At 41.3% G+C, this 20867-nt stretch overlaps 17 non-coding genes across 17 annotated transcripts; all 17 read right to left on the bottom strand.

Moving 5' to 3' along the window:
• trnam-cau lies at nucleotides 1–73 on the bottom strand. The gene has a single exon. It is a non-coding gene; the product is annotated as a tRNA-Met (tRNA).
• A 2809-nt stretch (nucleotides 74–2882) lies between these two features.
• trnam-cau lies at nucleotides 2883–2955 on the bottom strand. Its single transcript has one exon. It is a non-coding gene; the product is annotated as a tRNA-Met (tRNA).
• A 1279-nt stretch (nucleotides 2956–4234) lies between these two features.
• On the bottom strand, nucleotides 4235–4307 carry trnam-cau. The gene has a single exon. It is a non-coding gene; the product is annotated as a tRNA-Met (tRNA).
• A 1284-nt stretch (nucleotides 4308–5591) lies between these two features.
• On the bottom strand, nucleotides 5592–5664 carry trnam-cau. Its single transcript has one exon. It is a non-coding gene; the product is annotated as a tRNA-Met (tRNA).
• Nucleotides 5665–6859: 1195 nt separating this feature from the next.
• Nucleotides 6860–6932, bottom strand: trnam-cau. Its single transcript has one exon. It is a non-coding gene; the product is annotated as a tRNA-Met (tRNA).
• A 519-nt stretch (nucleotides 6933–7451) lies between these two features.
• Nucleotides 7452–7524, bottom strand: trnam-cau. Its single transcript has one exon. It is a non-coding gene; the product is annotated as a tRNA-Met (tRNA).
• Nucleotides 7525–8038: 514 nt separating this feature from the next.
• On the bottom strand, nucleotides 8039–8111 carry trnam-cau. The gene has a single exon. It is a non-coding gene; the product is annotated as a tRNA-Met (tRNA).
• Nucleotides 8112–9306: 1195 nt separating this feature from the next.
• On the bottom strand, nucleotides 9307–9379 carry trnam-cau. The gene has a single exon. It is a non-coding gene; the product is annotated as a tRNA-Met (tRNA).
• A 519-nt stretch (nucleotides 9380–9898) lies between these two features.
• Nucleotides 9899–9971, bottom strand: trnam-cau. The gene has a single exon. It is a non-coding gene; the product is annotated as a tRNA-Met (tRNA).
• A 514-nt stretch (nucleotides 9972–10485) lies between these two features.
• On the bottom strand, nucleotides 10486–10558 carry trnam-cau. The gene has a single exon. It is a non-coding gene; the product is annotated as a tRNA-Met (tRNA).
• A 1310-nt stretch (nucleotides 10559–11868) lies between these two features.
• Nucleotides 11869–11941, bottom strand: trnam-cau. The gene has a single exon. It is a non-coding gene; the product is annotated as a tRNA-Met (tRNA).
• A 519-nt stretch (nucleotides 11942–12460) lies between these two features.
• Nucleotides 12461–12533, bottom strand: trnam-cau. The gene has a single exon. It is a non-coding gene; the product is annotated as a tRNA-Met (tRNA).
• Nucleotides 12534–13728: 1195 nt separating this feature from the next.
• Nucleotides 13729–13801, bottom strand: trnam-cau. Its single transcript has one exon. It is a non-coding gene; the product is annotated as a tRNA-Met (tRNA).
• Nucleotides 13802–14958: 1157 nt separating this feature from the next.
• On the bottom strand, nucleotides 14959–15031 carry trnam-cau. The gene has a single exon. It is a non-coding gene; the product is annotated as a tRNA-Met (tRNA).
• Nucleotides 15032–16281: 1250 nt separating this feature from the next.
• On the bottom strand, nucleotides 16282–16354 carry trnam-cau. Its single transcript has one exon. It is a non-coding gene; the product is annotated as a tRNA-Met (tRNA).
• Nucleotides 16355–18753: 2399 nt separating this feature from the next.
• trnam-cau lies at nucleotides 18754–18826 on the bottom strand. The gene has a single exon. It is a non-coding gene; the product is annotated as a tRNA-Met (tRNA).
• A 1257-nt stretch (nucleotides 18827–20083) lies between these two features.
• Nucleotides 20084–20156, bottom strand: trnam-cau. The gene has a single exon. It is a non-coding gene; the product is annotated as a tRNA-Met (tRNA).
• Nucleotides 20157–20867: the final 711 nt, after the last annotated feature.

The raw sequence follows: 20867 nt of genomic DNA, 5'->3' as shown, positions 1-20867 counted from the left end.
TGCCCCGTGTGAGGCTTGAACTCACGACCTTCAGATTATGAGACTGACGCGCTGCCAACTGCGCCAACGAGGCCATTTTCAAAATAAAAATACATGACCAAAATGGAGTTGTTCAAGTAACAGAAACACAAAAGACTATTTGTCTGTCAATCAGAAGTGTGCAACAATGAAAGAAAAAATTAGATACGTGTGTATTTTTAGATCATTACTGTCCAAAGTGTCCAAATTGTATGTACTAGAAATAGGTAATAGACTCAGATGTCAGAATGACTTCCCTGTTGATGGTGAGCATTGAAACACAATGACATCAGTTCGCTTGACAGCCAGTCAGTTCGTTCCTGAGACAGGGCGGGGCTAACACCCCAGTTGGCCTCTGCGACATACGACAGCCCCAATACACAAAATTTAGACCTGAAGGATACAACTTCTTGATTCTACCAGCTTCTTGGATATCCCCTTATATCCAACCCTTTAAACAAAGAGCAAGAGTGATCAGGAGATGACATAGCCATTCTTGTGAAGTCATTTTGGACCAATTGGATATCTCATTATATAAATACCATTTAAACAGAATGGTATTTGGTATATTTCCGTTTCTAATTGATGACATGTTTTGACTTGAGATGCTACTCTAAGCTTCTCATAACATCACACAGTACATGTAAAAAGAGAGATGCCCCGTGTGAGGCTTCAACTCACGACCCTCAGATTATGAGACTGACGCACTGCCAACGATGCCCTTTTGACTGTAAAAATGTCTAAAACGGAGGTGTTAGAGTAAAAGAAACACAAACAACTACTTGACCGTCACTGCTGTGCTGTTCAAAGGGTCCACATTTTATGTACCATGCCCTTCAGACAGCACCGGTTTTGCCCTTAAAATTGATAATAATCCAGAGTCATCAGGAGATGACATACCCACTCTTGTGAAGACATTTTTAACCTATTCTTGGTAGTACTAAAAACCATGGTAAGACTTTTGAAACAATTCTTGGTAGTACTAGAAATAGGTAATAGACTCAGATGTCAGAATGACTTCCCTGTTGACGGTGAGCATTGTAACACAATGACATCAGTTCGCTTGACAGCCAGTCAGTTCGTTCCTGAGGCAGGGCGGGGCTAACAGCCCAGTTGGCCTCTGCGACATACGACAGCCCCAATACACAAAATTTAGACCTGAAGGATACAACTTCTTGATTCTACCAGCTTCTTGGATATCCCCTTATATCCAACCCTTTAAACAAAGAGCAAGAGTGATCAGGAGATGACATAGCCATTCTTGTGAAGTCATTTTGGACCAATTGGATATCTCATTATATACATACCCTTTAAACAGAATGGTATTTGGTATATTTCCGTTTCTAATTGATGACATGTTTTGACTTGAGATGCTACTCTAAGCTTCTCATAACATCACACAGTACATGTAAAAAGAGAGATGCCCCGTGTGAGGCTTCAACTCACGACCCTCAGATTATGAGACTGACGCACTGCCAACGATGCCCTTTTGACTGTAAAAATGTCTAAAACGGAGGTGTTAGAGTAAAAGAAACACAAACAACTACTTGACCGTCACTGCTGTGCTGTTCAAAGGGTCCACATTTTATGTACCATGCCCTTCAGACAGCACCGGTTTTGCCCTTAAAATTGATAATAATCCAGAGTCATCAGGAGATGACATACCCACTCTTGTGAAGACATTTTTAACCTATTCTTGGTAGTACTAAAAACCATGGTAAGACTTTTGAAACAATTCTTGGTAGTACTAGAAATAGGTAATAGACTCAGATGTCAGAATGACTTCCCTGTTGACGGTGAGCATTGTAACACAATGACATCAGTTCGCTTGACAGCCAGTCAGTTCGTTCCTGAGGCAGGGCGGGGCTAACAGCCCAGTTGGCCTCTGCGACATACGACAGCCCCAATACACAAAATTTAGACCTGAAGGATACAACTTCTTGATTCTACCAGCTTCTTGGATATCCCCTTATATCCAACCCTTTAAACAAAGAGCAAGAGTGATCAGGAGATGACATAGCCATTCTTGTGAAGTCATTTTGGACCAATTGGATATCTCATTATATACATACCCTTTAAACAGAATGGTATTTGGTATATTTCCGTTTCTAATTGATGACATGTTTTGACTTGAGATGCTACTCTAAGCTTCTCATAACATCACACAGTACATGTAAAAAGAGAGATGCCCCGTGTGAGGCTTCAACTCACGACCCTCAGATTATGAGACTGATGCACTGCCAACGATGCCCTTTTGACTGTAAAAATGTCTAAAACGGAGGTGTTAGAGTAAAAGAAACACAAACAACTACTTGACCGTCACTGCTGTGCTGTTCAAAGGGTCCACATTTTATGTACCATGCCCTTCAGACAGCACCGGTTTTGCCCTTAAAATTGATAATAATCCAGAGTCATCAGGAGATGACATACCCACTCTTGTGAAGACATTTTTGACCTATTCTTGGTAGTACTAAAAACCATGGTAAGACTTTTGAAACAATTCTTCGTAGTACTAGAAATAGGTAATAGACTCAGATGTCAGAATGACTTCCCTGTTGACGGTGAGCATTGTAACACAATGACATCAGTTCGCTTGACAGCCAGTCAGTTCGTTCCTGAGGCAGGGCTAACAGCCCAGTTGGCCTCTGCGACATACGACAGCCCCAATACACAAAATTTAGACCTGAAGGATACAACTTCTAGATTCTACCAGCTTCTTGGATATCCCCTTATATCCAACCCTTTAAACAAAATGCCGGGTGGTATTTTTCTGTTGCTTATTGATGAAATGTTCTGAGTTGAGAGTCTACTCTAAGCTGCTCATAACATCAGACCACATAACACAGTACATGTACCAAGAGAGATGCCCCATGTGAGGCTTGAACTCACGACCTTCAGATTATGAGACTGACGCGCTGCCAACTGCGCCAACGAGGCCATTTTCACAGTAAAAATACATGACTAAAATGGAGTTGTTCAAGTAACAGAAACACAAAAGACTATTTGTCTGTCAATCAGAAGTGTGCAACAATGACAGAAAAAATTAGATACGTGTGTATTTTTAGATCATTACTGTCCAAAGTGTCCAAATTGTATGTACTAGAAATAGGTAATAGACTCAGAGGTCAGAATGACTTCCCTGTTGATGGTGAGCATTGTAACACAATGACATCAGTTCGCTTGACAGCCAGTCAGTTTGTTCCTGAGACAGGGCGGGACTAACAGCCCAGTTGGCCTCTGCGACAGCCGAATGCCCCAATACACAAAATTTAGACTTGAAGGATACAACTTCTTGATTCTACCAGCTTCTTGGATATCCCCTTATATCCAACCTTTTAAACAAAGAGCAAGAGTGATCAGGAGATGACATAGCCATTCTTGTGAAGTTATTTTGGACCAATTGGATATCTCATTATATACATACCCTTTAAACAGAATGGTATTTGGTATATTTCCGTTTCTAATTGATGACATGTTTTGACTTGAGATGCTACTCTAAGCTTCTCATAACATCACACAGTACATGTAAAAAGAGAGATGCCCCGTGTGAGGCTTCAACTCACGACCTTCAGATTATGAGACTGACGCACTGCCAACGATGCCCTTTTGACTGTAAAAATGTCTAAAACGGAGGTGTTAGAGTTAAAGAAACACAAACAAATACTTGACCGTCACTGCTGTGCTATTCAAAGGGTCCACATTTTATTTACCATGCCCTTCAGACAGCACCGGTTTTGCCCTTAAAATTGATAATAATCCAGAGTCATCAGGAGATGACATACCCACTCTTGTGAAGACATTTTTGACCTATTCTTGGTAGTACTAAAAACCATGGTAAGACTTTTGAAACAATTCTTGGTAGTACTAGAAATAGGTAATAGACTCAGATGTCAGAATGACTTCCCTGTTGACGGTGAGCATTGTAACACAATGACATCAGTTCGCTTGACAGCCAGTCAGTTCGTTCCTGAGGCAGGGCTAACAGCCCAGTTGACCTCTGCGACATACGACAGCCCCAATACACAAAATTTAGACCTGAAGGATACAACTTCTTGATTCTACCACGTTCTTGGATATCCCCTTATATCCAACCCTTTAAACAAAATCCCGGGTGGTATTTTTCTGTTGCTTATTGATGAAATGTTCTGAGTTGAGAGTCTACTCTAAGCTGCTCATAACATCAGACCACATAACACAGTACATGTACCAAGAGAGATGCCCCGTGTGAGGCTTGAACTCACGACCTTCAGATTATGAGACTGACGCGCTGCCAACTGCGCCAACGAGGCCATTTTCACAGTAAAAATACATGAGTAAAATGGAGTTGTTCAAGTAACAGAAACACAAAAGACTGTTTGTCTGTCAATCAGAAGTGTGCAACAATGACAGAAAAAATTAGATACGTGTGTATTTTTAGATCATTACTGTCCAAAGTGTCCAAATTGTATGTACTAGAAATAGGTAATAGACTCAGATGTCAGAATGACTTCCCTGTTGATGGTGAGCATTGAAACACAATGACATCAGTTCGCTTGACAGCCAGTCAGTTCGTTCCTGAGACAGGGCGGGGCTAACACCCCAGTTGGCCTCTGCGACATACGACAGCCCCAATACACAAAATTTAGACCTGAAGGATACAACTTCTTGATTCTACCAGCTTCTTGGATATCCCCTTATATCCAACCCTTTAAACAAAGAGCAAGAGTGATCAGGAGATGACATAGCCATTCTTGTGAAGTCATTTTGGACCAATTGGATATCTCATTATATACATACCCTTTAAACAGAATGGTATTTGGTATATTTCCGTTTCTAATTGATGACATGTTTTGACTTGAGATGCTACTCTAAGCTTCTCATAACATCACACAGTACATGTAAAAAGAGAGATGCCCCGTGTGAGGCTTCAACTCACGACCCTCAGATTATGAGACTGACGCACTGCCAACGATGCCCTTTTGACTGTAAAAATGTCTAAAACGGAGGTGTTAGAGTAAAAGAAACACAAACAACTACTTGACCGTCACTGCTGTGCTGTTCAAAGGGTCCACATTTTATGTACCATGCCCTTCAGACAGCACCGGTTTTGCCCTTAAAATTGATAATAATCCAGAGTCATCAGGAGATGACATACCCACTCTTGTGAAGACATTTTTGACCTATTCTTGGTAGTACTAAAAACCATGGTAAGACTTTTGAAACAATTCTTGGTAGTACTAGAAATAGGTAATAGACTCAGATGTCAGAATGACTTCCCTGTTGACGGTGAGCATTGTAACACAATGACATCAGTTCGCTTGACAGCCAGTCAGTTCGTTCCTGAGGCAGGGCGGGGCTAACAGCCCAGTTGGCCTCTGCGACATACGACAGCCCCAATACACAAAATTTAGACCTGAAGGATACAACTTCTTGATTCTACCAGCTTCTTGGATATCCCCTTATATCCAACCCTTTAAACAAAATGCCGGGTGGTATTTTTCTGTTGCTTATTGATGAAATGTTCTGAGTTGAGAGTCTACTCTAAGCTGCTCATAACATCAGACCACATAACACAGTACATGTACCAAGAGAGATGCCCCATGTGAGGCTTGAACTCACGACCTTCAGATTATGAGACTGACGCGCTGCCAACTGCGCCAACGAGGCCATTTTCACAGTAAAAATACATGACTAAAATGGAGTTGTTCAAGTAACAGAAACACAAAAGACTATTTGTCTGTCAATCAGAAGTGTGCAACAATGACAGAAAAAATTAGATACGTGTGTATTTTTAGATCATTACTGTCCAAAGTGTCCAAATTGTATGTACTAGAAATAGGTAATAGACTCAGAGGTCAGAATGACTTCCCTGTTGATGGTGAGCATTGTAACACAATGACATCAGTTCGCTTGACAGCCAGTCAGTTTGTTCCTGAGACAGGGCGGGACTAACAGCCCAGTTGGCCTCTGCGACAGCCGAATGCCCCAATACACAAAATTTAGACTTGAAGGATACAACTTCTTGATTCTACCAGCTTCTTGGATATCCCCTTATATCCAACCTTTTAAACAAAGAGCAAGAGTGATCAGGAGATGACATAGCCATTCTTGTGAAGTCATTTTGGACCAATTGGATATCTCATTATATACATACCCTTTAAACAGAATGGTATTTGGTATATTTCCGTTTCTAATTGATGACATGTTTTGACTTGAGATGCTACTCTAAGCTTCTCATAACATCAAACAGTACATGTAAAAAGAGAGATGCCCCGTGTGAGGCTTCAACTCACGACCTTCAGATTATGAGACTGACGCACTGCCAACGATGCCCTTTTGACTGTAAAAATGTCTAAAACGGAGGTGTTAGAGTTAAAGAAACACAAACAACTACTTGACCGTCACTGCTGTGCTGTTCAAAGGGTCCACATTTTATGTACCATGCCCTTCAGACAGCACCGGTTTTGCCCTTAAAATTGATAATAATCCAGAGTCATCAGGAGATGACATACCCACTCTTGTGAAGACATTTTTGAATGACTTCCCTGTTGACGGTGAGCATTGTAACACAATGACATCAGTTTGCTTGACAGCCAGTCAGTTCGTTCCTGAGGCAGGGCGGGGCTAACAGCCCAGTTGGCCTCTGCGACATACGACAGCCCCAATACACAAAATTTAGACCTGAAGGATACAACTTCTTGATTCTACCACGTTCTTGGATATCCCCTTATATCCAACCCTTTAAACAAAATGCCGGGTGGTATTTTTCTGTTGCATATTGATGAAATGTTCTGAGTTGAGAGTCTACTCTAAGCTGCTCATAACATCAGACCACATAACACAGTACATGTACCAAGAGAGATGCCCCATGTGAGGCTTGAACTCACGACCTTCAGATTATGAGACTGACGCGCTGCCAACTGCGCCAACGAGGCCATTTTTGCAATAAAAATACATGAGTAAAATGGAGTTGTTCAAGTAACAGAAACACAAAAGACATTTTGTCTGTCAATCAGAAGTGTGCAACAATGACAGAAAAAATTAGATACGTGTGTATTTTTAGATCATTACTGTCCAAAGTGTCCAAATTGTATGTTCTAGAAATAGGTAATAGACTCAGATGTCAGAATGACTTCCCTGTTGACGGTGAGCATTGTAACACAATGACATCAGTTCGCTTGACAGCCAGTCAGTTCGTTCCTGAGGCAGGGCGGGGCTAACAGCCCAGTTGGCCTCTGCGACATACGACAGCCCCAATACACAAAATTTAGACCTGAAGGATACAACTTCTTGATTCTACCAGGTTCTTGGATATCCCCTTATATCCAACCCTTTAAACAAAATACCGGGTGGTATTTTTCTGTTGCTTATTGATGAAATGTTTTGAGTTGAGGGTCTACTCTAAGCTTCTCATAACATCAGACCACATAACACAGTACATGTACCAAGAGATAAGCCCCGTGTGAGGCTTGAACTCACGACCTTCAGATTATGAGACTGACGCGCTGCCAACTGCGCCAACGAGGCCATTTTCACAGTAAAAATACATGACAAAAATTGAGTCGTTCAAGTAACAGAAACACAAAAGACATTTTGTCTGTCAATCAGAAGTGTGCAACAATGACAGAAAAAATTAGATACGTGTGTATTTTTAGATCATTACTGTCCAAAGTGTCCAAATTGTATGTTCTAGAAATAGGTAATAGACTCAGATGTCAGAATGACTTCCCTGTTGACGGTGAGCATTGTAACACAATGACATCAGTTCGCTTGACAGCCAGTCAGTTCGTTCCTGAGGCAGGGCTAACAGCCCAGTTGGCCTCTGCGACATACGACAGCCCCAATACACAAAATTTAGACCTGAAGGATACAACTTCTTGATTCTACCAGGTTCTTGGATATCCCCTTATATCCAACCCTTTAAACAAAATGCCGGGTGGTATTTTTCTGTTGCTTATTGATGAAATGTTCTGAGTTGAGAGTCTACTCTAAGCTGCTCATAACATCAGACCACATAACACAGTACATGTACCAAGAGAGATGCCCCATGTGAGGCTTGAACTCACGACCTTCAGATTATGAGACTGACGCGCTGCCAACTGCGCCAACGAGGCCATTTTCACAGTAAAAATACATGACTAAAATGGAGTTGTTCAAGTAACAGAAACACAAAAGACTATTTGTCTGTCAATCAGAAGTGTGCAACAATGACAGAAAAAATTAGATACGTGTGTATTTTTAGATCATTACTGTCCAAAGTGTCCAAATTGTATGTACTAGAAATAGGTAATAGACTCAGAGGTCAGAATGACTTCCCTGTTGATGGTGAGCATTGTAACACAATGACATCAGTTCGCTTGACAGCCAGTCAGTTTGTTCCTGAGACAGGGCGGGACTAACAGCCCAGTTGGCCTCTGCGACAGCCGAATGCCCCAATACACAAAATTTAGACTTGAAGGATACAACTTCTTGATTCTACCAGCTTCTTGGATATCCCCTTATATCCAACCTTTTAAACAAAGAGCAAGAGTGATCAGGAGATGACATAGCCATTCTTGTGAAGTCATTTTGGACCAATTGGATATCTCATTATATACATACCCTTTAAACAGAATGGTATTTGGTATATTTCCGTTTCTAATTGATGACATGTTTTGACTTGAGATGCTACTCTAAGCTTCTCATAACATCAAACAGTACATGTAAAAAGAGAGATGCCCCGTGTGAGGCTTCAACTCACGACCTTCAGATTATGAGACTGACGCACTGCCAACGATGCCCTTTTGACTGTAAAAATGTCTAAAACGGAGGTGTTAGAGTTAAAGAAACACAAACAACTACTTGACCGTCACTGCTGTGCTGTTCAAAGGGTCCACATTTTATGTACCATGCCCTTCAGACAGCACCGGTTTTGCCCTTAAAATTGATAATAATCCAGAGTCATCAGGAGATGACATACCCACTCTTGTGAAGACATTTTTGAATGACTTCCCTGTTGACGGTGAGCATTGTAACACAATGACATCAGTTTGCTTGACAGCCAGTCAGTTCGTTCCTGAGGCAGGGCGGGGCTAACAGCCCAGTTGGCCTCTGCGACATACGACAGCCCCAATACACAAAATTTAGACCTGAAGGATACAACTTCTTGATTCTACCACGTTCTTGGATATCCCCTTATATCCAACCCTTTAAACAAAATGCCGGGTGGTATTTTTCTGTTGCATATTGATGAAATGTTCTGAGTTGAGAGTCTACTCTAAGCTGCTCATAACATCAGACCACATAACACAGTACATGTACCAAGAGAGATGCCCCATGTGAGGCTTGAACTCACGACCTTCAGATTATGAGACTGACGCGCTGCCAACTGCGCCAACGAGGCCATTTTTGCAATAAAAATACATGAGTAAAATGGAGTTGTTCAAGTAACAGAAACACAAAAGACATTTTGTCTGTCAATCAGAAGTGTGCAACAATGACAGAAAAAATTAGATACGTGTGTATTTTTAGATCATTACTGTCCAAAGTGTCCAAATTGTATGTTCTAGAAATAGGTAATAGACTCAGATGTCAGAATGACTTCCCTGTTGACGGTGAGCATTGTAACACAATGACATCAGTTCGCTTGACAGCCAGTCAGTTCGTTCCTGAGGCAGGGCGGGGCTAACAGCCCAGTTGGCCTCTGCGACATACGACAGCCCCAATACACAAAATTTAGACCTGAAGGATACAACTTCTTGATTCTACCAGGTTCTTGGATATCCCCTTATATCCAACCCTTTAAACAAAATACCGGGTGGTATTTTTCTGTTGCTTATTGATGAAATGTTTTGAGTTGAGGGTCTACTCTAAGCTTCTCATAACATCAGACCACATAACACAGTACATGTACCAAGAGATAAGCCCCGTGTGAGGCTTGAACTCACGACCTTCAGATTATGAGACTGACGCGCTGCCAACTGCGCCAACGAGGCCATTTTCACAGTAAAAATACATGACAAAAATTGAGTCGTTCAAGTAACAGAAACACAAAAGACATTTTGTCTGTCAATCAGAAGTGTGCAACAATGACAGAAAAAATTAGATACGTGTGTATTTTTAGATCATTACTGTCCAAAGTGTCCAAATTGTATGTTCTAGAAATAGGTAATAGACTCAGATGTCAGAATGACTTCCCTGTTGACGGTGAGCATTGTAACACAATGACATCAGTTCGCTTGACAGCCAGTCAGTTCGTTCCTGAGGCAGGGCTAACAGCCCAGTTGGCCTCTGCGACATACGACAGCCCCAATACACAAAATTTAGACCTGAAGGATACAACTTCTTGATTCTACCAGGTTCTTGGATATCCCCTTATATCCAACCCTTTAAACAAAATGCCGGGTGGTATTTTTCTGTTGCTTATTGATGAAATGTTCTGAGTTGAGAGTCTACTCTAAGATTCTCATAACATCAGACCACATAACACAGTACATGTACCAAGAGAGATGCCCCGTGTGAGGCTTGAACTCACAACCTTCAGATTATGAGACTGACGCACTGCCAACTGCGCCAACGAGGCCATCTTCACGGTAAAAATACATGAGTAAAATGGAGTTGTTCAAGTAACAGAAACACAAAAGGCTATTTGTCTGTCAATCAGAAGTGTGCAACAATGACAGAAAAAATTAGATACGTGTGTATTTTTAGATCATTACTGTCCAAAGTGTCCAAATTGTATGTACTAGAAATAGGTAATAGACTCAGATGTCAGAATGACTTCCCTGTTGATGGTGAGCATTGTAACACAATGACATCAGTTCGCTTGACAGCCAGTCAGTTTGTTCCTGAGACAGGGCGGGACTAACAGCCCAGTTGGCCTCTGCGACAGCCGAATGCCCCAATACACAAAATTTAGACTTGAAGGATACAACTTCTTGATTGTACCAGCTTCTTGGATATCCCCTTATATCCAACCCTTTAAACAAAGAGCAAGAGTGATCAGGAGATGACATAGCCATTCTTGTGAAGTCATTTTGGACCAATTGGATATCTCATTATATACATACCCTTTAAACAGAATGGTATTTGGTATATTTCCGTTTCTAATTGATGACATGTTTTGACTTGAGATGCTACTCTAAGCTTCTCATAACATCACACAGTACATGTAAAAAGAGAGATGCCCCGTGTGAGGCTTCAACTCACGACCTTCAGATTATGAGACTGACGCACTGCCAACGATGCCCTTTTGACTGTAAAAATGTCTAAAACGGAGGTGTTAGAGTTAAAGAAACACAAACAACTACTTGACCGTCACTGCTGTGCTGTTCAAAGGGTCCACATTTTATGTACCATGCCCTTCAGACAGCACCGGTTTTGCCCTTAAAATTGATAATGTAGGCCTCTGCGACAGCCGAATGCCCCAATACACAAAATTTAGACTTGAAGGATACAACTTCTTGATTGTACCAGCTTCTTGGATATCCCCTTATATCCAACCCTTTAAACAAAGAGCAAGAGTGATCAGGAGATGACATACCCACTCTTGTGAAGACATTTTTGAATGACTTCCCTGTTGACGGTGAGCATTGTAACACAATGACATCAGTTCGCTTGACAGCCAGTCAGTTCGTTCCTGAGGCAGGGCGGGGCTAACAGCCCAGTTGGCCTCTGCGACATACGACAGCCCCAATACACAAAATTTAGACCTGAAGGATACAACTTCTAGATTCTACCAGGTTCTTGGATATCCCCTTATATCCAACCCTTTAAACAAAATGCCGGATGGTATTTTTCTGTTGCTTATTGATGAAATGTTCTGAGTTGAGAGTCTACTCTAAGATTCTCATAACATCAGACCACATAACACAGTACATGTACCAAGAGAGATGCCCCGTGTGAGGCTTGAAATCACGACCTTCAGATTATGAGACTGACGCGCTGCCAACTGCGCCAACGAGGCCATTTACACAGTAAAAATACATGACTAAAATGGAGTTGTTCAGGTAACAGAAACACAAAAGACTATTTGTCTGTCAATCAGAAGTGTGCAACAATGACAGAAAAAATTAGATACGTGTGTATTTTTAGATCATTACTGTCCAAAGTGTCCAAATTGTATGTTCTAGAAATAGGTAATAGACTCAGATGTCAGAATGACTTCCCTGTTGACGGTGAGCATTGTAACACAATGACATCAGTTCGCTTGACAGCCAGTCAGTTCGTTCCTGAGGCAGGGCGGGGCTTATAGCCCAGTTTGCCTCTGTGATATACGACAGCCCCAATACACAAAATTTAGACCTGAAGGATACAACTTCTTGATTCTACCAGGTTCTTGGATATCCCCTTATATCCAACCCTTTAAACAAAATGCCGGGTGGTATTTTTCTGTTGCTTATTGATGAAATGTTCTGAGTTGAGAGTCTACTCTAAGCTTCTCATAACATCAGACCACATAACACAGTACATGTACCAAGAGAGATGCCCCGTGTGAGGCTTGAACTCACAACCTTCAGATTATGAGACTGACGCACTGCCAACTGCGCCAACGAGGCCATTTTCACGGTAAAAATACATGAGTAAAATGGAGTTGTTCAAGTAACAGAAACACAAAAGGCTATTTGTCTGTCAATCAGAAGTGTGCAACAATGACAGAAAAAATTAGATACGTGTGTATTTTTAGATCATTACTGTCCAAAGTGTCCAAATTGTATGTACTAGAAATAGGTAATAGACTCAGATGTCAGAATGACTTCCCTGTTGATGGTGAGCATTGTAACACAATGACATCAGTTCGCTTGACAGCCAGTCAGTTTGTTCCTGAGACAGGGCGGGACTAACAGCCCAGTTGGCCTCTGCGACAGCCGAATGCCCCAATACACAAAATTTAGACTTGAAGGATACAACTTCTTGATTGTACCAGCTTCTTGGATATCCCCTTATATCCAACCCTTTAAACAAAGAGCAAGAGTGATCAGGAGATGACATAGCCATTCTTGTGAAGTCATTTTGGACCAATTGGATATCTCATTATATACATACCCTTTAAACAGAATGGTATTTGGTATATTTCCGTTTCTAATTGATGACATGTTTTGACTTGAGATGCTACTCTAAGCTTCTCATAACATCACACAGTACATGTAAAAAGAGAGATGCCCCGTGTGAGGCTTCAACTCACGACCTTCAGATTATGAGACTGACGCACTGCCAACGATGCCCTTTTGACTGTAAAAATGTCTAAAACGGAGGTGTTAGAGTTAAAGAAACACAAACAACTACTTGACCGTCACTGCTGTGCTGTTCAAAGGGTCCACATTTTATGTACCATGCCCTTCAGACAGCACCGGTTTTGCCCTTAAAATTGATAATAATCCAGAGTCATCAGGAGATGACATACCCACTCTTGTGAAGACATTTTTGAATGACTTCCCTGTTGACGGTGAGCATTGTAACACAATGACATCAGTTCGCTTGACAGCCAGTCAGTTCGTTCCTGAGGCAGGGCGGGGCTAACAGCCCAGTTGGCCTCTGCGACATACGACAGCCCCAATACACAAAATTTAGACCTGAAGGATACAACTTCTAGATTCTACCAGGTTCTTGGATATCCCCTTATATCCAACCCTTTAAACAAAATGCCGGGTGGTATTTTTCTGTTGCTTATTGATGAAATGTTCTGAGTTGAGAGTCTACTCGAAGCTTCTCATAACATCAGACCACATAACACAGTACATGTACCAAGAGAGATGCCCCGTGTGAGGCTTGAACTCACGACCTTCAGATTATGAGACTGACGCACTGCCAACTGCGCCAACGAGGCCATTTTCACAGTAAAAATACATGACTAAAATGGAGTTGTTCAAGTAACAGAAACACAAAAGACTATTTGTCTGTCAATCAACTGCGCCAACGAGGCCATTTTTGCAATAAAAATACATGACTAAAATGGAGTTGTTCAAGTAACAGAAACACAAAAGACATTTTGTCTGTCAATCAGAAGTGTGCAACAATGACAGAAAAAATTAGATACGTGTGTATTTTTAGATCATTACTGTCCAAAGTGTCCAAATTGTATGTTCTAGAAATAGGTAATAGACTCAGATGTCAGAATGACTTCCCTGTTGACGGTGAGCATTGTAACACAATGACATCAGTTCGCTTGACAGCCAGTCAGTTCGTTCCTGAGGCAGGGCGGGGCTAACAGCCCAGTTGGCCTCTGCGACATACGACAGCCCCAATACACAAAATTTACACCTGAAGGATACAACTTCTTGATTCTACCAGGTTCTGGGATATCCCCTTATATCCAACCCTTTAAACAAAGAGCAAGAGTGATCAGGAGATGACATATCCATTCTTGTGAAGTCATTTTGGACCAATTGGATATCTCATTATATACATACCCTTTAAACAGAACGGTATTTGGTATATTTCCGTTTCTAATTGATGAAATGTTTTGACTTGAGATGCTACTCTAACCTTCTCATAACACCACACAGTACATGTAAAAAGAGAGATGCCCCGTGTGAGGCTTCAACTCACGACCCTCAGATTATGAGACTGACGCACTGCTAACGATGCCCTTTTTACTGTAAAAATGTCTAAAACGGAGGTGTTAGAGTAAAAGAAACACAAACAACTACTTGACCGTCACTGCTGTGCTGTTCAAAGGGTCCACATTTTATGTACCATGCCCTTCAGACAGCACCGGTTTTGCCCTTAAAATTGATAATAATCCAGAGTCATCAGGAGATGACATACCCACTCTTGTGAAGACATTTTTGAATGACTTCCCTGTTGACGGTGAGCATTGTAACACAATGACATCAGTTCGCTTGACAGCCATATCCAACCCTTTAAACAAAATGCCGGGTGGTATTTTTCTGTTGCTTATTGATGAAATGTTCTGAGTTGAGGGTCTACTCTAAGCTTCTCATAACATCAGACCACATAACACAGTACACGTACCAAGAGAGATGCCCCGTGTGAGGCTTGAACTCACGACCTTCAGATTATGAGACTGACGCGCTGCCAACTGCGCCAACGAGGCCATTTTTGCAATGAAAATACATGATTAAAATCGAGTTGTTCAAGTAACAGAAACACAAAAGACATTTTGTCTGTCAATCAGAAGTGTGCAACAATGACAGAAAAAATTAGATACGTGTGTATTTTTAGATCATTACTGTCCAAAGTGTCCAAATTGTATGTTGTAGAAATAGGTAATAGACTCAGATGTCAGAATGACTTCCCTGTTGACGGTGAGCATTGTAACACAATGACATCAGTTCGCTTGACAGCCAGTCATTTCGTTCCTGAGGCAGGGCGGGGCTAACAGCCCAGTTGGCCTCTGCGACATACGACAGCCCCAATACACAAAATTTACACCTGAAGGATACAACTTCTTGATTCTACCAGGTTCTGGGATATCCCCTTATATCCAACCCTTTAAACAAAGAGCAAGAGTGATCAGGAGATGACATATCCATTCTTGTGAAGTCATTTTGGACCAATTGGATATCTCATTATATACATACCCTTTAAACAGAATCTAATTGATGAAATGTTTTGAATTGAGATGCTACTCTAAGCTTCTCACAACATCACACAGTACATGTAAAAAGAGAGATGCCCCGTGTGAGGCTTCAACTGACGACCCTCAGATTATGAGACTGACGCACTGCCAACGATGCCCTTTTGACTGTAAAAATGTATAAAACGGAGGTGTTAGAGTTAAAGAAACACAAACAACTACTTGACCATCACTGCTGTGCTGTTCAAAGGGTCCACATTTTTTGTACCATGCCCTTCAGACAGCACCGGTTTTGCCCTTAAAATTGATAATAATCCAGAGTCATCAGGAGATGACATACCCACTATTGTGAAGACATTTTTGACCTATTCTTGGTAGTACTAAAAACCATGGTAAGACTTTTGAAACAATTCTTGGTAGTACTAGAAATAGGTAATAGACTCAGATGTCAGAATGACTTCCCTGTTGACGGTGAGCATTGTAACACAATGACATCCGTTCGCTTGACAGCCAGTCAGTTCGTTCCTGAGGCAGGGCTAACAGCCCAGTTGGCCTCTGCGACATACGACAGCCCCAATACACAAAATTTAGACCTGAAGGATACAACTTCTAGATTCTACCAGGTTCTTGGATATCCCCTTATATCCAACCCTTTAAACAAAATGCCGGGTGGTATTTTTCTGTTGCTTATTGATGAAATGTTCTGAGTTGAGAGTCTACTCTAAGCTTCTCATAACATCAGACCACATAACATGTACCAAGAGAGATGCCCCGTGTGAGGCTTGAACTCACGACCTTCAGATTATGAGACTGACGCGCTGCCAACTGCGCCAACGAGGCCATTTTCACAGTAAAAATACATGACAAAAATTGAGTCGTTCAAGTAACAGAAACACAAAAGACATTTTGTCTGTCAATCAGAAGTGTGCAACAATGACAGAAAAAATTAGATACGTGTGTATTTTTAGATCATTACTGTCCAAAGTGTCCAAATTGTATGTTCTAGAAATAGGTAATAGACTCAGATGTCAGAATGACTTCCCTGATGACGGTGAGCATTGTAACACAATGACATCAGTTCGCTTGACAGCCAGTCAGTTCGTTCATTTTCACAGTAAAAATACATGACTAAAATGGAGTTGTTCAAGTAACAGAAACACAAAAGACTATTTGTCTGTCAATCAGAAGTGTGCAACAATGACAGAAAAAATTAGATACGTGTGTATTTTTAGATCATTACTGTCCAAAGTGTCCAAATTGTATGTACTAGAAATAGGTAATAGACTCAGATGTCAGAATGACTTCCCTGTTGATGGTGAGCATTGTAACACAATGACATCAGTTCGCTTGACAGCCAGTCAGTTCGTTCCTGAGACAGGGCGGGGCTAACAGCCCAGTTGGCCTCTGCGACAGCCGAATGCCCCAATACACAAAATTTAGACTTGAAGGATACAACTTCTTGATTCTACCAGCTTCTTGGATATCCCCTTATATCCAACCCTTTAAACAAATAGCAAGAGTGATCAGGAGATGACATAGCCATTCTTGTGAAGTCATTTTGGACCAATTGGATATCTCATTATATACATACCCTTTAAACAGAATGGTATTTGGTATATTTCCGTTTCTAATTGATGAAATGTTTTGATTTGAGATGCTACTCTAACCTTCTCATAACATCACACAGTACATGTAAAAAGAGAGATGCCCCGTGTGAGGCTTCAACTCACGACCCTCAGATTATGAGACTGACGCACTGCTAACGATGCCCTTTTTACTGTAAAAATGTCTAAAACGGAGGTGTTAGAGTAAAAGAAACACAAACAACTACTTGACCGTCACTGCTGTGCTGTTCAAAGGGTCCACATTTTATGTACCATGCCCTTCAGACAGCACCGGTTTTGCCCTTAAAATTGATAATAATCCAGAGTCATCAGGAGATGACATACCCACTCTTGTGAAGACATTTTTGAATGACTTCCCTGTTGACGGTGAGCATTGTAACACAATGACATCAGTTCGCTTGACAGCCAGTCAGTTCGTTCATTTTCACAGTAAAAATACATGACTAAAATGGAGTTGTTCAAGTAACAGAAACACAAAAGACTATTTGTCTGTCAATCACAAGTGTGCAACAATGACAGAAAAAATTAGATACGTGTGTATTTTTAGATCATTACTGTCCAAAGTGTCCAAATTGTATGTACTAGAAATAGGTAATAGACTCAGATGTCAGAATGACTTCCCTGTTGATGGTGAGCATTGTAACACAATGACATCAGTTCGCTTGACAGCCAGTCAGTTCGTTCCTGAGACAGGGCGGGGCTAACAGCCCAGTTGGCCTCTGCGACAGCTGAATGCCCCAATACACAAAATTTAGACTTGAAGGATACAACTTCTTGATTCTACCAGGTTCTTGGATATCCCCTTATATCCAACCCTTTAAACAAAGAGCAAGAGTGATCAGGAGATGACATAGCCATTCTTGTGAAGTCATTTTGGACCAATTGGATATCTCATTATATACATACCCTTTAAACAGAATGGTATTTGGTATATTTCCGTTTCTAATTGATGACATGTTTTGACTTGAGATGCTACTCTAACCTTCTCATAACATCACACAGTACGTGTAAAAAGAGAGATGCCCCGTGTGAGGCTTCAACTCACGACCCTCAGATTATGAGACTGACGCACTGCTAACGATGCCCTTTTTACTGTAAAAATGTCTAAAACGGAGGTGTTAGAGTAAAAGAAACACAAACAACTACTTGACCGTCACTGCTGTGCTGTTCAAAGGGTCCACATTTTATGTACCATGCCCTTCAGACAGCACCGGTTTTGCCCTTAAAATTGATAATAATCCAGAGTCATCAGGAGATGACATACCCACTCTTGTGAAGACATTTTTGAATGACTTCCCTGTTGACGGTGAGCATTGTAACACAATGACATCAGTTCGCTTGACAGCCAGTCAGTTCGTTCCTGAGGCAGGGCGGGGCTAACAGCCCAGTTGGCCTCTGCGACATACGACAGCCCCAATACACAAAATTTAGACCTGAAGGATACAACTTCTTGATTCTACCAGGTTCTTGGATATCCCCTTATATCCAACCCTTTAAACAAAATGCCGGGTGGTATTTTTCTGTTGCTTATTGATGAAATGTTCTGAGTTGAGAGTCTACTCTAAGCTGCTCATAACATCAGACCACATAACACAGTACATGTACCAAGAGAGATGCCCCGTGTGAGGCTTGAACTCACGACCTTCAGATTATGAAACTGACGCGCTGCCAACTGCGCCAACGAGGCCATTTTCACAGTAAAAATACATGACAAAAATTGAGTCGTTCAAGTAACAGAAACACAAAAGACATTTTGTCTGTCAATCAGAAGTGTGCAACAATGACAGAAAAAATTAGATACGTGTGTATTTTTAGATCATTACTGTCCAAAGTGTCCAAATTGTATGTTGTAGAAATAGGTAATAGACTCAGATGTCAGAATGACTTCCCTGTTGACGGTGAGCATTGTAACACAATGACATCAGTTCGCTTGACAGCCAGTCAGTTCGTTCCTGAGGCAGGGCGGGGCTAACAGCCCAGTTGGCCTCTGCGACATACGACAGCCCCAATACACAAAATTTACACCTGAAGGATACAACTTCTTGATTCTACCAGGTTCTGGGATATCCCCTTATATCCAACCCTTTAAACAAAGAGCAAGAGTGATCAGGAGATGACATATCCATTCTTGTGAAGTCATTTTGGACCAATTGGATATCTCATTATATACATACCCTTTAAACAGAATCTAATTGATGAAATGTTTTGAATTGAGATGCTACTCTAAGCTTCTCATAACATCACACAGTACATATAAAAAGAGAGATGCCCCGTGTGAGGCTTCAACTGACGACCCTCAGATTATGAGACTGACGCACTGCCAACGATGCCCTTTTGACTGTAAAAATGTCTAAAACGGAGGTGTTAGAGTTAAAGAAACACAAACAACTACTTGACCATCACTGCTGTGCTGTTCAAAGGGTCCACATTTTTTGTACCATGCCCTTCAGACAGCACCGGTTTTGCCCTTAAAATTGATAATAATCCAGAGTCATCAGGAGATGACATACCCACTATTGTGAAGACATTTTTGACCTATTCTTGGTAGTACTAAAAACCATGGTAAGACTTTTGAAACAATTCTAGGTAGTACTAGAAATAGGTAATAGACTCAGATGTCAGAATGACTTCCCTGTTGACGGTGAGCATTGTAACACAATGACATCCGTTCGCTTGACAGCCAGTCAGTTCGTTCCTGAGGCAGGGCTAACAGCCCAGTTGGCCTCTGCGACATACGACAGCCCCAATACACAAAATTTAGACCTGAAGGATACAACTTCTAGATTCTACCAGGTTCTTGGATATCCCCTTATATCCGACCCTTTAAACAAAATGCCGGGTGGTATTTTTCTGTTGCTTATTGATGAAATGTTCTGAGTTGAGAGTCTACTCTAAGCTTCTCATAACATCAGACCACATAACACAGTACATGTACCAAGAGAGATGCCCCGTGTGAGGCTTGAACTCACGACCTTCAGATTATGAGACTGACGCGCTGCCAACTGCGCCAACGAGGCCTTTTTGCAATAAAAATACATGAGTAAAATGGAGTTGTTCAAGTAACAGAAACACAAAAGACATTTTGTCTGTCAATCAGAGGTGTGCAACAATGACAGAAAAAATTAGATACGTGTGTATTTTTAGATCATTACTGTCCAAAGTGTCCAAATTGTATGTACTAGAAATAGGTAATAGACTCAGATGTCAGAATGACTTCCCTGTTGATGGTGAGCATTGTAACACAATGACATCAGTTCGCTTGACAGCCAGTCAGTTCGTTCCTGAGACAAGGCGGGGCTAACAGCCCAGTTGGCCTCTGCGACAGCTGAATGCCCCAATACACAAAATTTAGACTTGAAGGATACAACTTCTTGATTCTACCAGGTTCTTGGATATCCCCTTATATCCAACCCTTTAAACAAAGAGCAAGAGTGATCAGGAGATGACATAGCCATTCTTGTGAAGTCATTTTGGACCAATTGGATATCTCATTATATACATACCCTTTAAACAGAATGGTATTTGGTATATTTCCGTTTCTAATTGATGACATGTTTTGACTTGAGATGCTACTCTAACCTTCTCATAACATCACACAGTACGTGTAAAAAGAGAGATGCCCCGTGTGAGGCTTCAACTCACGACCCTCAGATTATGAGACTGACGCACTGCTAACGATGCCCTTTTTACTGTAAAAATGTCTAAAACGGAGGTGTTAGAGTAAAAGA

The sequence above is a fragment of the Scophthalmus maximus genome, chromosome 9, assembly GCF_022379125.1.
Source record: "Scophthalmus maximus strain ysfricsl-2021 chromosome 9, ASM2237912v1, whole genome shotgun sequence".
In the NCBI taxonomy this organism is placed as follows: Eukaryota; Metazoa; Chordata; class Actinopteri; order Pleuronectiformes; family Scophthalmidae; genus Scophthalmus; species Scophthalmus maximus.
This window is presented reverse-complemented; position numbering and strand designations above follow the sequence as displayed.